Genomic DNA, 16587 nt, shown 5'->3' with positions numbered 1-16587 from the left:
TACATGCTAAAGCCCCTAGTTCAGTGTCTGATACACAAAGAGCACTCGATAGTTATTAACATTTCCTTCCTGCCCGCTGTGGTCGGCATCATTTCCTACCCCCAGCAAGTTCGCTAGTTTGTTCTCTGCCTGCCCTAATAGAAGACCAAATTGTGGGTCTATGGGGGCAAAATTTATTTGGGTAATCTGATTTGTAACTGCTGCAAAATGTACTTTCACTGCCTTCCTGAGTTTTATTTACTTAAGAAAATATTTTCAATGTTCTTGTTTTTCCCATAACTTCAAATAAATCTTTGCAAAATTCAAGGTAGTATTTCTAATATTTCTATCCATGGAAACAGTAAAAAAAAATAGAATTAAGTTATATCACATTGCTGGACAACTTTCTCTGTAGCGGCATATTTTAGCAAAAAAAAACCCTGAAATTTTCACATAAATTAGATCTTTCATAGAATTTCTAATTTTATCTGTCTGTTCTGATGAAAAAGCCTAATCTTTTCATGTGTGGTCTCAAAAGCTTCTTCGCCAATAAGATAAATTGTTTTGAATACAGAAGAACCCATCAGTGAAAGATATGTAGGGTCATTATGTCAGGAAATTTCTATAGCTGCATCCTATTGTTTCAAAAAATTACAAAACAAAAATTACTTTAGTTCTTAAGGGCATCATTAGGTATAGAGGTCTCAGCGAAAATTTAATCAAAATAAAATGCATTTTTATGCCTTTTGTTTGTACCATAAAATGAATATGAATGCTTTGTTTACATTTTATTTCTTTTTACAATTGGAGCTTTTTATCATTTGAAACCTAAGCTGATTTTCAAATAAGTAAAACCAATTTTAATGTCCTGATGTGTCTCTCTCTTGTTTTCTTCATCCCTTCCTTAAAGGGGATTTAGAATTATTTATTTCAAAAAAAGTTAATGAGGCCATTATAAGCCAGGCTCAAGGAACCAAAAGAAATTTTAGACGTAATTAGAGAAAGTTGTCTAAAACTGATCTCGGAGATCTTAGAGAAGACACAATTCAAGCAAGAGAAAGCATTTTCTGACTACCGTGTGCCCCGCATCACAGTAAGCCCCATAGATTAAAAGTTGAATAGCACACTTCTTAGTTGCAAGAGGCTCATTCTGCAGGAAGGGAGGCAGAGAGCAGCCACCAAGTAAATAATGGTGTAACAGGGTTCAAGAGCTACCGTGGAGGTATAGTAAAGTCCTCCTGGAGTGTAGAGAAGTTGTTCATTTCCAGTTAACTTCTCCACGTTGGAAGGAGCAAGGAGTGTTCCAGGCAGGGTAAGGACCCAAGCTGAGATACAAAACTGGGGGAAAGAGTGCTGTTAACTTGTGAGGAAAGATGAGGAATCCAAGTAACTGAAACGTGGGCTCCTGGATCTGAGTGGTGAGAAATGGTGCTAGGAGAGCCTTGTGCTCAGTGCCGAGTGCTGAACTCCATCCCATGGACAAAACAGCCATTAAACAGTTTCAAGGAGCAAAGTAATATGATCAAATTTATGTTTTAGGTAAAGATCCTGGAGATAGGAGGCTAGGGTAATAGTTAATAGGAGAAAAGTAATGAGCTAACAGATAAAGCGTATTATGCATATGCTAATTGTTTACTATTTATATGTATCAATTCTTACAACAGCTGTATAAGGCAGACCCTGTTATTGTCTCCATTTTGCAGATGTGCTAACTTAGGTATACAGTTGTTAGATAATTTGCTTAAAGTTTCCAAGGGTAGTCAGTATTGAGGTTAGGTTTCAAACCTCGAATGTCTTACTCCTGAGCCTGCATATTTAACCACTCTCCTCCACTGTTTCTCAATAAGAGTCAAGCTAGAGAAAAAGCAGTAATGGAAAGGGATGTGGTACTCGAAGGACTTTTGAAAGTCGAAGCAACAGAATTTGATGACCACTTTTTCATTCAATAAAGCTTGACTGAGTTCCTACCACATGGCAAACTCTTGCAGCTAAAACAATGAAAAAGCAGACAGGCACCTGTTCTCATGAAGCTTGTTTGCCAGGAAGAGCAGATGAATGTGGTTTATATTAAGAACCAAGAAGGAAGAAGATTGAATGCTAGGTAATAGAAAATAATACAAGGGGAGCTACTTTAGTTAGGTCACTTGTGACCCCAAGGAGCTGGCCTTTAAACTGAGATATGAAGAATCCTAATAGGTTAGCCACAGGTGAAAAATCCGAGTTATTAGAGTTTGGCAAAAGGAGAATAGTGGCATGAGATGAGTCTGGAGAATTAGGCAGAGACCAGTTTGTGTAGGACCCTTAAGGCCATGGTAAACAATTTGGACATAACTCTGAGTGTTATGAGATGCCTCGAAAAGTTTCGAGGAGAAGGGTGAATTGAGTGTTGAGGGACGAGGAGGAGCTGAGGATTCTTCCAGAGTGAGTGATGGAGAGGACGATGCTGGTTCGCATCACAAATGGAATATAGAAGGAGAAGCAAGTTGGGGCTGTGGAGGCTAATGGTGAGTTCAGTCCGTGATATTTAAAATTTGAATTAGCTGCAGGGCCACCAAGCCAGAAACATAGGTCTGGACTGAGCTTACTAGTGGCAGAGTCAAGAGCAGACATCAATATTTGTATCATAAGCTGGTCTTTGAAGTCACTGGTTATATCACTGAGAGAGCACCGGCAGATCAGGGTTTAGGCAAAGAAAGATGGAAAACCAGCCTAAAAGGGGGCAGTTAGTGAGGAAGAAAAAAGACCTATAGGGAGGGAATTTGGGGGCATAGGGATTTGGGGAAGCCTGAAAAGAAGGGCTAGATTTGGGGGGTTCAGAGGTCATTATGATCTTAGCTAGAGCAATTGCGATTCATCTCTCTTTTTCCACTGAAACCCATCCAGAGCCTGGAATCCAATTGCTGTAACAACGGGTAAAATCACTTAGATGCAACTGTATATATATAGACATATTTATATTTTATGTATCTGTTTATATGATCATAATGATTCATTATTTCAGTTTCTGTTGTTATTTTCTGTTTCCAGTGGGAAAGATACAGTAAGCTGGTAGGAAAGCTTCAGGAAGCAATCTAAGCTAAAATTTGAAACAGGAGTATGCTTCCCATAGATGGAATTGGGGATAGAGATAGGAGAGGGATTTCAAATACCAGAAAATACACAAGCAAAATTGCAAATGTCCGAAAGCAGAGAGTTCTAGAGAGATGGTAATTGAACTGATTTAGTGGGGCTGACTAAGGGTTCTTTTATGACAGCCACTAGTAGTAAAGCTAGAAAGCTGGTTGGTGATAGAATGTGGAGGGGCTGAAATGCAAGACTCAGCATGTCTGATTCTTCTCCTGTAAGTGATGAAGAATCTCTGAGGACTAGGAAGGAAGGGACATGATAAGACCACCGTTAATCTGAGAATGGTGTTCAGCAGACTTCAGGCAGCGAGGCGAGTTAATACAAAGCCCTTTCTCAGTTAGCCAGAGGTCAGGTCAGGTGAGGACTAGGCTCTATCAAGCGGAGTCCTCATCAATCAAGACTCACGCAGGGCTGGCACACGAGATTGAAGAGTAAGTACCCTGAACGACACACAAATCAGACCCAAGCTGGAACATCCAAAGTCTATTTATCCATCTAAGAAGCAAGATGGAATGTGAGAGCCAAGATACAGAATCAAAACAGGGTAAGAGTAACTGAGAGATCCACAGGGGGAGGACGTGGCAGGAGGAGGTGAGGCTTAAGACATTCCCAAGTTAGAGGACAGGTACTGAGATAATGAGCCACCACAGTCCAGTGCTGAGAGTCAGAATGGGGTTGGGGTTGCAAATAAAAGAGACACTGCAAAGTAATAATACATAAGATTTATTGACTGTTAGACACCAGAAAGAGACTTTGGGACATGGTGAATGCAAAAATGGTGATGCCACAACTGGAAATGGAGAGAAAAGCAGAGGCTAGTTTTGAAAGATGATGGGAAGGTAAAGAACTTGATTTCGGACTTCTTTTTTTAATTTTTTATTGAAGTGTAGTTGATTTACAGTGTTAGTTTCGGGTGTACAGCAAAGTGATTCAGTTATACAAATACACGCATATATATTTTTTTCTTTTCAGATTCTTTTCCATTATATGTTATTACAAGAAATTGAATATAGTTCCCTATGCTAGACAGTAGGTCCTTGTTGCTTATCTATTTTATATACAGTAATGTGTGTCTGTTAATCCCCAACCCCTAATTTATCCCTCCCTGCCCTTTCTCCTTTGGTCACCATAGTTTGTTTTCTATGTCCGAGTCTGTTTTTGGTTTGTAAATAGAATTTGTATCATTTTTTAAGGAGTCCACATAAAAGTGATATCATATGATACTTGTCTTTCTCTGTGGACATGTTATTTTGAGGTGATGCTGGGTCCAAGTAAAGATGTCTTCAAGGCTGTTGAAATGGGAGATTGGAGGTCAGGATTGGAGGTAGGCACTACTTGCCTAGATATAACTAGATGAAGGTGCTGAAATGCATGCAATCTCAAAGAGGCTGAGGTTAAGAAGAGAGAAAAGTCAAAAGCCAAAACCAGAACATCTCTGTTTGAAACAAAATAGGAAGGGACAAAAAAAAAAAAACTAAAGAAGAAATAGGAAAAAATTAAAATAGACTATGTCACAGTGCCTGGAGAGGAAAATATGGCTGGACGCCACCTGGTGAGAGTAGATGCTGTGGGGTGATGGCCTCAGGTTCCCGTCAGGGTGTCTTCTCCCCCTCCATCCTCCTCCTCTGCCCATCCCCAAGCACCTCTTCAGAGAAGCAAGTCCTCTACTCCGTCAGGGCATCCACTGCCTCCAGAGGACAGCTGGAACGGGAAAAGAAATGGTCAATACTTGTATTTTGTTTTCCAAAGTAGGCCCTTGAGACTGGTAGGTTTTTGTTTTAAAAGGCTGAGCTCTAGAAGAATTGAGGCCTAAGATTTCTTCCAAAAGAGAGCCAGAGTAACTCCTGCTTACCATCCTCAGGGGAGAAGAGCTTGCAGAGTGAGAGGAGAAAGCTCAGACTCTGGCAGGCCCTCATGCGTGGCCCTTGTTCCTGCCCCATCCAAGAGCCGGTCTTGGGGAAGGGTGGTGGGTAACAGGCCCACCGTATGTACTTTGAGGGGTATCTCTAGAGGAGACGTGTGGCTGCTTCACATCGGAGCTCTGCAAGTTAGCTCAAAGCATCCCAGGGAAGTGCCAGGGGCCACAGCAAGGTGAAGGTAGTAGGACAGAGAAGCCCAGTGACAGCTGCGGGTGGCTCATGGCCCTGGGGGAAAAGGGGATACCTTCTCCTTGCTTCAGAGAATAAAATACACAAAGCAAAAAGCCAGAGGCCCAAACGGTCTTAAGAGTCCTTAAAAGGAAGGATCCCATCTGCAGACCTCAGTGTGGACTGCACAAACAGGAAACCAGATGTAGACCCAGCACATGTCAACACGAGTCATTACCAGCCACCCCAGAGAATTCCAGTGCAGAGTTCTCTGCTTACTCAGTGCTGTAATGCTATACGCAACCCCTGCAACACCTGCTCCCTCTCCCCCGCTTAAATGAGATGCCCTCTTGGGGAGAGGAGACGGAAGACTACGCTTAAATGTGAATTCCTGAGAAATTACCGTATTTGCCTGAGTTTACCTCAAGTTACCAGATAAAGCTTTCTACCATCAAGTAGAAGCAACAGCTAGAAGTAGAAGTTAAATTTATTTATGGAAAAATAGAGTGAGTTGCCATCTTTTGCACACACATTTTGTGTCTGTGGTATTTGCACTTGCTATACATACAGGCCTAACAACTATTTCGCTCTTTGAATAATTACAGTATTCTACTTTTGATACAGACCCAAAAAAAAGCATAAATATGCTAAAAATTTAAAATAAAATTTTACCTAAGCAATATGCAATGGTGCCATAAGAGTTATATATGAGGTTATGCAGTCAGAGAAAAATGAGTTTTTTATTCCATTGTGTTTAATTAAGTGATACATCTATTTACTTTTCACTACTGCTCTTCTAACGATAGTTATAAAGGACTTCAAATATAATCTGTACAGTTTGAGTATGTCAAATACCATTCACTTTCTATCCTAAGACTGTAGAAATGGAATCTTCCAGAAACAAGTCAATTAAATGCTTTTGAATTACTTGGACAAAGGATCCATTTTTACCCCAAAAATGTTGCGACAGGGAAGAAAGTGCTTTTAAAAATCTGTTCCATTATTCCAGGTGAGGGTTGTGAGTGAAGTATGTAGCAATGATTTATTTTAATACAGAAAAGAGAAAGCTTTATAAAGAAAGTCTAACTCCATTAAGGAAAAAAAAGAGCAGGGGACTGCTTTAGTGCCAAACATTGTCAGATTGGATCAATTTAAGATGTACACAATCCTGGCTTTCTCAGGCACCATAACCAGATTGCAGAGGTCAAGTTGGTGAGCATAAGAAAACCTTGGTAATGAGTGCAGTATGACTGTGAACTTTTATCCAGCAGAACTGCTGGAATCCATCAGTGTTGCACCACAAAATGTTCTAGGAACTCATGTCCCTTCTACCTTAGTATTAATTCCTCTACCAAACAAGGGACTTACTGAGAGGTTCAGGAAGTCTCTGATACCCAATATTTGCTTACTACTCTTAGTCCTAGGGGCCATCATCAGTCCTCATGGGTCCCTTCTCTGTGTCGGGTGAGCCCCTTCAGATGGCCATGACAGAAAACCTATAGTAGATAGCTGGCTTGGTTTTACAACTAGGTCCTTCCTAGAATAGACAAACTGTATTAATTCTTAAGTGCAAAAGGCATTCCCACTTTAAAAATCCAAAAGAATATATACTCTGCTAGCACAGATTCATGATTTACCAAAGCCTGGAAAACTTACGCCCACTGAGAGGGCTCTGCTTTTCCAGTGTAGAAGTGAGGAGGGAGCCCTGTGCTGTCTGGAACCCATCAATCATCAGCAGCAAACTCTCCTATTTTTTTGCTCTCTTCTCTCATCATTTTCTTCACCTTCTTGCTTCCTTGTAAACCTGGCTCTCCCCTGGGATCCTCCACATACTAGCGGTTTTTCCTCCATATACCTGGAAACATTGGGCCTGCGGGTAACATAAGATGTCCTCCTTACTCCACCTCCAGGTCATCCTCTTGTGCTCCTCCCTAAAATTTCCTGACTTTGAATCTCAGACCGTCTGTCCATATCACGCATTACCTCTTCTTCTTGCGGCCATCCGCCAGATTTCAAGTCCTGGCTCACGTCACTCTCAGCAACACAGTTACTGTCTTCATTCTTCAAAATCCAGACAGATGATCCTTCCAATTGTCTAACCTAAGGTCCTTTACCTCCTCTCTTCCGTGATCTTGTCCATCACCTTACATCAGCCACTCATTCCTATGGTATAGCTTAGACCTGGTATTTGCAGAACTTGCAAGCCTTCCATAATCTACATTTCCAGCCTCTAACTTACCACCACCACCTATTTTTCTAGCCTACTTTCGTAGAACCATGTCTCCAAAGATCTCTGACCATATCAAAACCAACAGTTCATTGATTCTACCACCTTTTCGCTTTTCCTCCCCTCATCAGAGGGGCTCACACCCCTCTTCATCTAACTTAACTTTCACAGTCAATCATTACCATCCATTGTCTTGTATTCATATCCACTTCATCATATTCCAGCATATAGCAGACATGCTTTCCTAAAGCCTAACCCTCGTTACATCCAAGTCTCCATCGACAGCATGTCGAAACCTCACATCTAATCCATCACCAAATGTGTCTTCAGAATACAACGTGCATACGACTGATTTTTTCACCTCTACCATCAACTCCCTGGTCCAACCCACCATCAGCCCCATCTCCCTCCCTCCCGCCCCAACTGGTTTTTCTGCCCTCGCTCTCTAAGCTCTACTCTTCATACAATAGCTGCAGTAAACTTGGTACCATGTTGAGTCAGATCACATCACCCCTCTGCTCAAAAACTCTAATCCCTTCCACCTCGCCCAGAATAGAAGCCAGAGGCCTTACAATGACCTACCAGGGCCTTTGTACTAAGTAAATATTTGTTGAATAAGTGAATATTTATGAGTAAAGAACTATTCTAAAAATGTATCCATGGTATCTAAGGATGACCTTCTGGACTCTCCTCCCTACAGTTAAGAGCTCAGGCTCAAAACTCAGGCCTGACCTACCTACCCTCCAGGCCATTAATGGAAACTTTTTCTTAATTTGACTTGAACTCTGTGAGGTCAAGAATGAAATGCTAGTTATTTTTACCACTTTATCACTTAATACAATGACTGGTACAGAGTAGACACTCATTATTTGTGGTGTTTACCACAAAATACCATATGTGAGGGAAGAAAGGACCTATGTGGAATTAGTGAACCTGCCCAGGGTGGCTTGAGAAGCTCATTAACCAATATAAAATAATTAGATCCCTGCCACCAGTCATACTGCCAAAACCTCTCACATGATGAAGACCTTCATCAGAAATCAACAGCTGCAATTTGGAGCACCTTCTTCTCTGGGTTTCCAGTTGGGACCCATGTCTGAAATCTGACTTCAATTTCTCTGCCCTTGACCTCTTCATCTGTACGGCACTTCTCTCCCCTTTGGCAGCACACAAGCTCCCTGTGTTTCAGTATCAGTCGCTTTCGAGGACAACTGTCTGCTACTTTACAATGACGCAACAGACTCTCCAAAGTGCCCTTCAACTGTGTTGTGTGCTCTGTATTTTAAGCCAAACCATCCACCATGAATTCCTCTCAAACATGATGGAATCTCATCCAGGTGTTACTGTATGATACTGTAAACACAGAGGCAATCTGAGAGAAACTTTATTGTATTTATTTGAAATAAAAATATACATGCTTCTGTATTTATAGATACTTTCCAGAAGGAAAAATAAGACACTATTAACAGTAGTAACCCTTGGCAATGGCATAAAGCATTCACATAGATGGTAAAAGAGGAGAATTTTCCTTTTTAACTTCTATATCTTTTGAAAGTTTAAATCCTTGGGTCTATGAGTTTATGAGCTCAAAACCATCCTTCCCTAGCCAGGCAGACTGACTGCGTCTGCCTCCCAGCTTGCATGTCTCCTCCTTCCAGAGCCCTTGCCTAGAGCTTCTTCAATTTGGGAAGAAAGGTTCTATTATTTTATACATTTTGTGAGTATATATCCCCCTCTATATCTTTCCTGTCTTCACTCAGGTACTGCACTTGGCCACAAAGTTCAAGCCTACCAGCAGTTTTCATGAAAGTGAAATAAAATAAAGAAGCAGTAATTTTACTGAAGATTTGGTGTCGGGCAAGTGGCATCTGGTGTCTATCACCAGAAGTCAAAGTCCAAGCTCTTCTGCCCACTGCTTCTTACTATCAAAGTCGCCAAGGAAACTGCAACAGAAGGACCTCGTCCCTTTCCTGCAGGGGACAGATACAGTAGTGGGGCTGGTCAGGTGCTGTATGGCACACATACGCTTAAGCAGAACAAAGAAGTACACATTGAGGGTTAAACTGGGAGAGAGAGTCCCACACAAGGTGACAAGTCTAGCCCCGGCTGTGGGTGCGTTTTATCTCATGATAAGGAAGTGTTCCAGGTTCAGGGCCATCCTTCTGTAGCCAAGAGGGGCTCGAAGGACTTGTGCATGAGACTGCATTTCCAAATATTTAGAAATATTATGGGTGAGTGATCTAGAAACTTTCTGGGCAACCAAGTACTAGGAAGCTGAAGGGGGAGTTGAGTGAGGAGGGATTAGAGCAGGAAGGCAAGGGTAGGAGGAAAAGGATAAGAGAATGTGTTGAGAAAATGGGACATTAAAGTTAGAAATACATAATCTTTTTTCCTAATGTGACTTAAAATGTCTTAAGTGAAGGATAAATATGACATATTTAGTTAATACTTTAAGTGGCTCAAATGCTTCTTTTTTTGAAGCTGGAAATGCTAAAAATAAAAAAATTGCTTAAACAAAATGAAATGTGCTGTCAGTCATTAGATCTGAAAACATTGGGTTAGTAGCAAAATGTGGAGGAAAAAAATAACAATTCCAAGGAAATTTCTAAGTCAAACTGCAAAGACATTAACAGATAACATTATCGTTTAGAAATAAGTTTAGAAATAAGTATTGTGTTTTATTCTCAAAAAGATATTATCTCTTTTGTAAGCCCTGCACTGTTTGTAACCTTCTGAAGCTAGAGAAGATTTCAGTTAATACTTCCCCCTGTCCTGTCACCCATCCAAAATGATGCAAAATATTTGAGATTTCAGACATTTCATTCATTTTACTCTAAGTCTTAATGTGTCTGTGGGGTTTTTTGTTTTGCTTTTCTCTAGCGGATTCCCTACTTTATTTCTCTTTATGTGGTGAAGTTCCCTTTATAGTCTCTGAGAGTTTAAAAACATATTGAAGGAACTCATTCTGACAATTGTTACTGGTATTATTATTTAATGAATAATTTTAATCAGCTGCTCTCTGTACAAACCTATTTTTTCACTAAGCAAACACAGAATCATAAAGTTCAGGCCTCAGAGGGGCTTGAGATGTTAATTCATACAAATCTCTTATTTTACAAATGAGAAAACTGCAACTCAAAGAGATTAAGTAATTCGGCCAGTATTATACTGTCAGTTTATTAGCAGTTTGGTCAGGACTCCCGAGTCCTTCAGAGCACTGAAAACTATTGAAGTGGAAATCATTTGTGTAATTTTTCATGTATAATCTGAACTCCCCCACCCTCAGTAAAAATAACACACTAAATTAAGCTCTGACAGAGGAGGAACTGTCTGTTTTGTCCTCTGCTGCATCCTCAGTGCCTAGCACAAGCTCTTGTAGTTAACAGGTACATAAAAAATATCTGTTAAATAAAGGAATGTATAATGGCTGGATAGATTCAACAAATATGTATGCAGATTCTACTGTGATTTAGATACAAAGATGCAAAGATGAACAAGACTTGGTTCAAAGAGAGGCAGACACAGAAACCAAGGGCTACAGAGGCCCCAAGGAATGATTCACTGTGGGAAGTGGTGTTTCTTCTCCTCTAATGCGAAGGCAGCCCTGGGAAATACAGGCTGAGAACCTCAGCCCTGGAGCCCTTCATGAGCTCCTGCGAGATCCAAGACATAGATCTCCACTCAAGACCTTGCACACCATTGCCCCCTAGACAATTGCATATTGCATTTCTGCTCCATTTTATTTCAGAAGAGTGGCTCATAGCAAGTTAAAAATACACCAGTGTGTCCACAATTTCAGCAGAATAGATGACTCACAGTTCAAATCACATGAAAAGAAATTGTTATAAGTCATCTATGAACTTACTGGTTCCAGAACAATTTAAGGCAATAACTAGCCTGCCTAGTTCAGCGAAGACACTGGTGGAATCTTTTCCACAGTGGCTCACAATCATGTGTAGAATTGATCTCCTAGGCTCCTTCAAATCCCTGTGATGCTGCCATGGGGTGCTGCAATAGAAGAAGTTATGTCACTGTCAGGTTGAATTATTTTTTTCCATCCAGGGAAGCACTAAAGGAGAGAGATGAGAGTCCTTCTCCCTGTCCTCACATTCAAACTGTCAGTCATGAGAAGTCAGAGGCCATAAGAAGTAAGTTCCCTTAGTTCACATTAACCACTCAACAAATCATTACCAGAGTCTGTCCTCCTAACCACTAGTAAGAAAGTGGTGAGGGGTCTCTGGCTTCCCCTGGAGCCCTAGCAGCCCGAACCGACACGCACCCCCACCAGTCATGGCAACCACGGCTGTGTGCGTGCTGACGGGCACCAGCCAGTGCAGGGCACCATCTACTTCCAGCAGAAGGGAAATGGGCCAGTCGTGGTGTCAGGATCCATTACAAGATTGACTGAAGGCGATCATGGAGTCCAAGTCCATCAATTTGGAGACAGTACACAAGGCTGTACCAGTGCAGGTCTTCACTTTAATCCCTTCTCCAAAACACATGGTGGGCCAGAGGTTCAAGAGAGGCGAGTTGGAGACCTGGGCAATGTGACTGCTAGCAAAGATGGTGTGGCCATTATGCCTATTGAAGATTCTTTGATCTCACTCTCAGGAGACCATTCTGTCATTGGCCATACAATGGAGGTCCATGGAACACCAGATGACTTGGCCAAAGGTGGAAAGGAAGAAAGTACAAAGACGGGAAACACTGGAAGTTGTTTGCCCTGTAGTGTAATTGGGATGGCCCAATAAACATTCCCTAGGAATGGTCTGATTCCTAGTAACTCTTCTGTTATCTTGCTAGCTGTAGAAGTTTAACTTGATAAACATTAAACACTGTAACCTTAAAAAAACTTTTTTTTTAAAAGAAAGTGGTTAATGCCACTGAAAAAGTAGGATAAATACTCTCCCCAAGGGCATCGGTTGTACCCATCCTTTAGATCTGCCTTCTCTCTTCCAGGAGGATACCCACACTAGGAACTACACCAGATGGCTGAGGTAGAAATGAAGATGCAGCTGCTGGATGTGCTTATAGTTGAAATACAAAGTAGATTTATAGAATTCTGTCACCAGTCCCTGACACTGTCATGGATCAAGTATTTCAAAATGAAATGCCTTGTCTAGACATTCAGCAGTGGGCAGTGGCCATCAGTAGATTGTTATCCATGGGGTAGTTGAATAATATAGGCCTTCTGTATAGAATAAAATAATTCAGAATTTTGGTTAAATAAAAAGATAAGATAAACAAGAAAAAACAGTATATCAAATCATAGAGAAAGTGGGAAATATATAGCAGAGATATTCAACACAAAAATCTTTACTATTAATAGAAATTTAAAAAAATTAAGAACTTGGAAAATTAAGAACAAAGTCTGTAGTAGTCTCAAGGGAAAAAAAAAGGAGTATTTATGCAATGCAATCTGCAGCCTGGCTGACAGAGACAGATGAAATGACCAAGATTTTGAGATTTAATGTATAGCATTGTTAAATCAACAACTAAAATTGTTCTGTAATTTCTAGCAGAAACGGTATAAGGAAGCAAACAGAAAGAGCTCATTTGCTTCATTGCATGGAGAGTGAAAGTGTATCTGTGAATAAAGTAGAGTTGATCGCAGGGTTGACTGAAACCATTTGTACATATTCATATATACATTCATATTGCACAGCATAATTCATACGTACTCATATTAACGTGAAAGGGAAGATGATGGCCATTACTGCAGAAAGAGGGTAAAATTGGCAGTATCAATGGACGTGCAAAACCATACACGACTGTTCACTGATTTGGTCCAACGTATTCTTGTCCCTTCTGGATGTTGATGACTGCCATAAAAGCCATGATAGTTCACCATCAGATCGTATTTACTCATCAGAGAGCCTAAGAATTTAATAGACATCTATGACCTTTAGTAATATTTGTACAAACACAAAAAATGAAGTTACTTTGTCAATGAATAATTTAAATTATTACATATTCTCAAACTTTAGAACAATGAGTACCTAATTACTGCTATGGAAAGTATTTCTTATGACGATGCAACATACTTATTGGTTGAATGATCTAACGACATGTGAAGCAAATGAGATTACCAGTGAAATCCATTCTTTCATCAATAAGTAAAACAGTTTGATGCTTTAGACATTCACGCTTTTCTAAGAATTCAAGGCTTTTGAGAGATGGTTCAAGGAAAAATAAGCCAACCTACCCATATTTACCAAGAACCAAGGTAACAACCTCACTTTGAAGTTGTTCATAAGGACTTATATGAGCTAGTTTTAATGTCTGGTTTATTGCCACCATTCCTACCTTATTTTAAGACATAAAAGCAGCTTCCTGAAGACAATGAGAAGAAAGTAAAAGTGGTGAAGAGGGAATAGCAAAGGTAAATTGAGGATTGAATATGAGGAAAGTTGAGCATCCCTGTTCCATACTCCATTAGTTTCTTTCCATTTCAGAGGTAAGATTCTTCCATCATATCTTCCACAAGCTTGAATTGACAAGCTGTTGCCACAGTTATAATGTTTCAATGCATAGATATTAATTATCATTCTCATTCTGATACTCAGTGTACCATATGATGCCTCATAAAAACAATCATTTAAAAAATTAGAACAAAATGCTACAGGATTTTATGGGAAGCAGTTATTTCATGCTGCAGAAACCAAGGAAAGCTTTATGAAGAAAATTATATTTCATCAAGACCCTTGAAGCAGGAAAAATTTAGACATGCAGAATTGGGGAGGTATTGTAGGCAGAAGGAAGAGCCTGAGCAAAGGAAAAAAGGCATCAGGCAAGTGTATCTAATAGGAACAGGAAGCAAATCCTTTAATTTGAGCTTATGATGTGGGAGAGGGAACAGTGGTAATCAGGATCAGGGTCTTAAATGACAGAATAAAAAATTCAGTAGGCAATGAACTGGAATCTGAAGGCAAAGAATTAAGTTGGATTTCAACTCTGACTTAGCAGCTCGATTAACCCTCACAGTAACTCAATGAGTTAAAAAATGAATATTCCCATTTTTATAAAAAAAAAACCTGAGGCTTAGACTGGTTAATAACTTGTGGATATCAGATAGTCTTACCCAGCTAGCGTGTCTCTGTTGTCTAAAAACCTAGCACAGTGCTTGGCATAGATATGTGATCAATAAATGTTGGCTGTATTCAGCCATAAAAACTGACAACATACGCCATTTGCAGCAACATGGATGCTCCTGGAGAATGTCATTCTAAGTGAAGTAAGCCAGAAAGAGAAAGAAAAATACCATATGAGATCGCTCATATGTGGAATCTAAAAAACAAAAACAAAAACAAAAAGCATAAATACAAAACAGAAATAGACTCATAGACATAGAATACAAACTTGTGGTTGCCAAGGGGGTGGAGGGTGGGAAGGGATAGACAGGATTTTAAAATTGTAGAATAGATAAACGAGACTATACTGTATAGCACAGGGAAATACATACAAGATCTTATGGTAGCTCACAGAGAAAAAAATGTGACAATGAATATATGTATGTTCACGTATAACTGAAAAATTGTGTTCTACACTGGAATTTGACACAACATTGTAAAATGATTATAAATCAATAAAAAATGTTAAAAGAAATGTTGGCTGAATGAAAGAATGAGTATCTAGCAACCTGTTTTAATGACAGAACTAAGCACAGACAAGGGAGAGGCCAAGGATGGAGATAAACAGATGCACAAGTCACCTGTGAAGAGGTCACTGGTGTAGTCAACAGATAGATGAGTTGATACATGCTTATAATAAATTCAAAGAACAGTTAATGAATATATGAACTTCAGGGTGACCATAAGAATACTTTCTCTTTCTCCTCTTGTTGAATGGTAGTTATCAAGTCCAGAGATATCAGGATGACTGTCCCCATGAAGCCATCAGGGTCATGTTAGGAGACACCTTCTTTGAAGGTGGGTACTCAAGATAGCAGAAATAGAAAAAGACTTCCTCATCTCTTTTCACAAAGGCAATTCCAACATTGGGACTTCCAACATTTCATTAGTATGAAATAATCTTCACAAATAACACTGGCCAATTTCTGAAAATTACAAATGAGAATGCTGTGGAAGACACGAGAAATGAAATTCAAAATTTCCCTACATGGAATGTGCCATGGTCTTGTGCTGTATTTTCTAGAGATGAGAGGAGTGATGACTTCCGGGAATCCATTTGGACCCTATAATTTGAAAATAGGTTAACGGGTGAGAGGCTTTGTTTTGCTTTAAAAAATGGAAGTGTAACAATGTCCAACAGGTTTTGAGAAAGGCATAAACAAGGTCATAACAACCTTCTTCTGTCCTGATGATTGTGATTCTGCAAAGCCAGTGACCAGAGACAGCTGACTAAAAATACACGTAGCGCCTAGTACCAATTATCAGGGATTAGTAGACGCTCTTTGTTTGATTGATTTAAATTGCATCCGGTTTTTTAGCTACAGGCATGAGACATAATGGAGAAGGCAGCTGAAATGCTTACATACTGAATTACAGCCAGGAAAAGATGTTTCTAAAACTTAATCCCCTTGTGCCTGTCCCTATCTAGGCTAGTCAACATAGATGGGGTTTGAAAATGGTGATCCTGGGGAGGAGGGTATAGCTCAGTGGTAGAGCACATGCTTAGCATGCATGAGGTCCTGGGTTCAATCCCCAGTACCTTCAATAAATAAATAACCCTAGACCTAATTACCTTCCCCCTCAAAAAAAGGCCTGAAAAAAATTTTTTAAATAAAATAATTTTTTATTTTACCAGGGGTTAAAAGGAGTGGGAAGGGACAAATTGGGAATTTGAAAATTGCACCTCTTGGGGAGTGATGGAAATGTTAGCTATCTTGATTGTGGTGGTGGTTTCATGGGTGTACACATCTATCAAAATTCATCAAATTGTACATCTGAAATATGTGTAGTTTACTGTATAGGAACCATACCACAATAAAGGTGTTAAAATTTTTAAGTGATAATTCTAAAAAATGGAGCAAATAAATTTACAAATTCAAAGCACGTCAAATAGTCCGGCTGTAAATACTCACACTGCAGAAGAAGTAATATTTAAATTTAATATAAATTACTCAGATCAATACTTTAGAATATTCATTATGCACATGACACTGTAGTAAGCTGCATAGTGGTCCACCCATGAAGATACATTTTAGGG

The 16587-nt window shown here is 39.8% G+C and overlaps 1 non-coding gene and 1 pseudogene across 1 annotated transcript; both read left to right on the top strand.

Annotated features, from left to right (window-relative positions):
* The first annotated feature begins 10672 nt into the window (after positions 1–10672).
* Positions 10673–12282, top strand: LOC105075519 (superoxide dismutase [Cu-Zn]-like; annotated as a pseudogene).
* A 3740-nt stretch (positions 12283–16022) lies between these two features.
* TRNAA-AGC (transfer RNA alanine (anticodon AGC)) lies at positions 16023–16094 on the top strand. Its single transcript has one exon. It is a non-coding gene; the product is annotated as a tRNA-Ala (tRNA).
* Positions 16095–16587: the final 493 nt, after the last annotated feature.

The sequence above is a fragment of the Camelus bactrianus genome, chromosome 13, assembly GCF_048773025.1.
Source record: "Camelus bactrianus isolate YW-2024 breed Bactrian camel chromosome 13, ASM4877302v1, whole genome shotgun sequence".
In the NCBI taxonomy this organism is placed as follows: domain Eukaryota; kingdom Metazoa; phylum Chordata; class Mammalia; order Artiodactyla; family Camelidae; genus Camelus; species Camelus bactrianus.
Note: the sequence above shows the minus strand (reverse complement) of the source record. Positions and strands in the feature narration are given on the sequence as shown.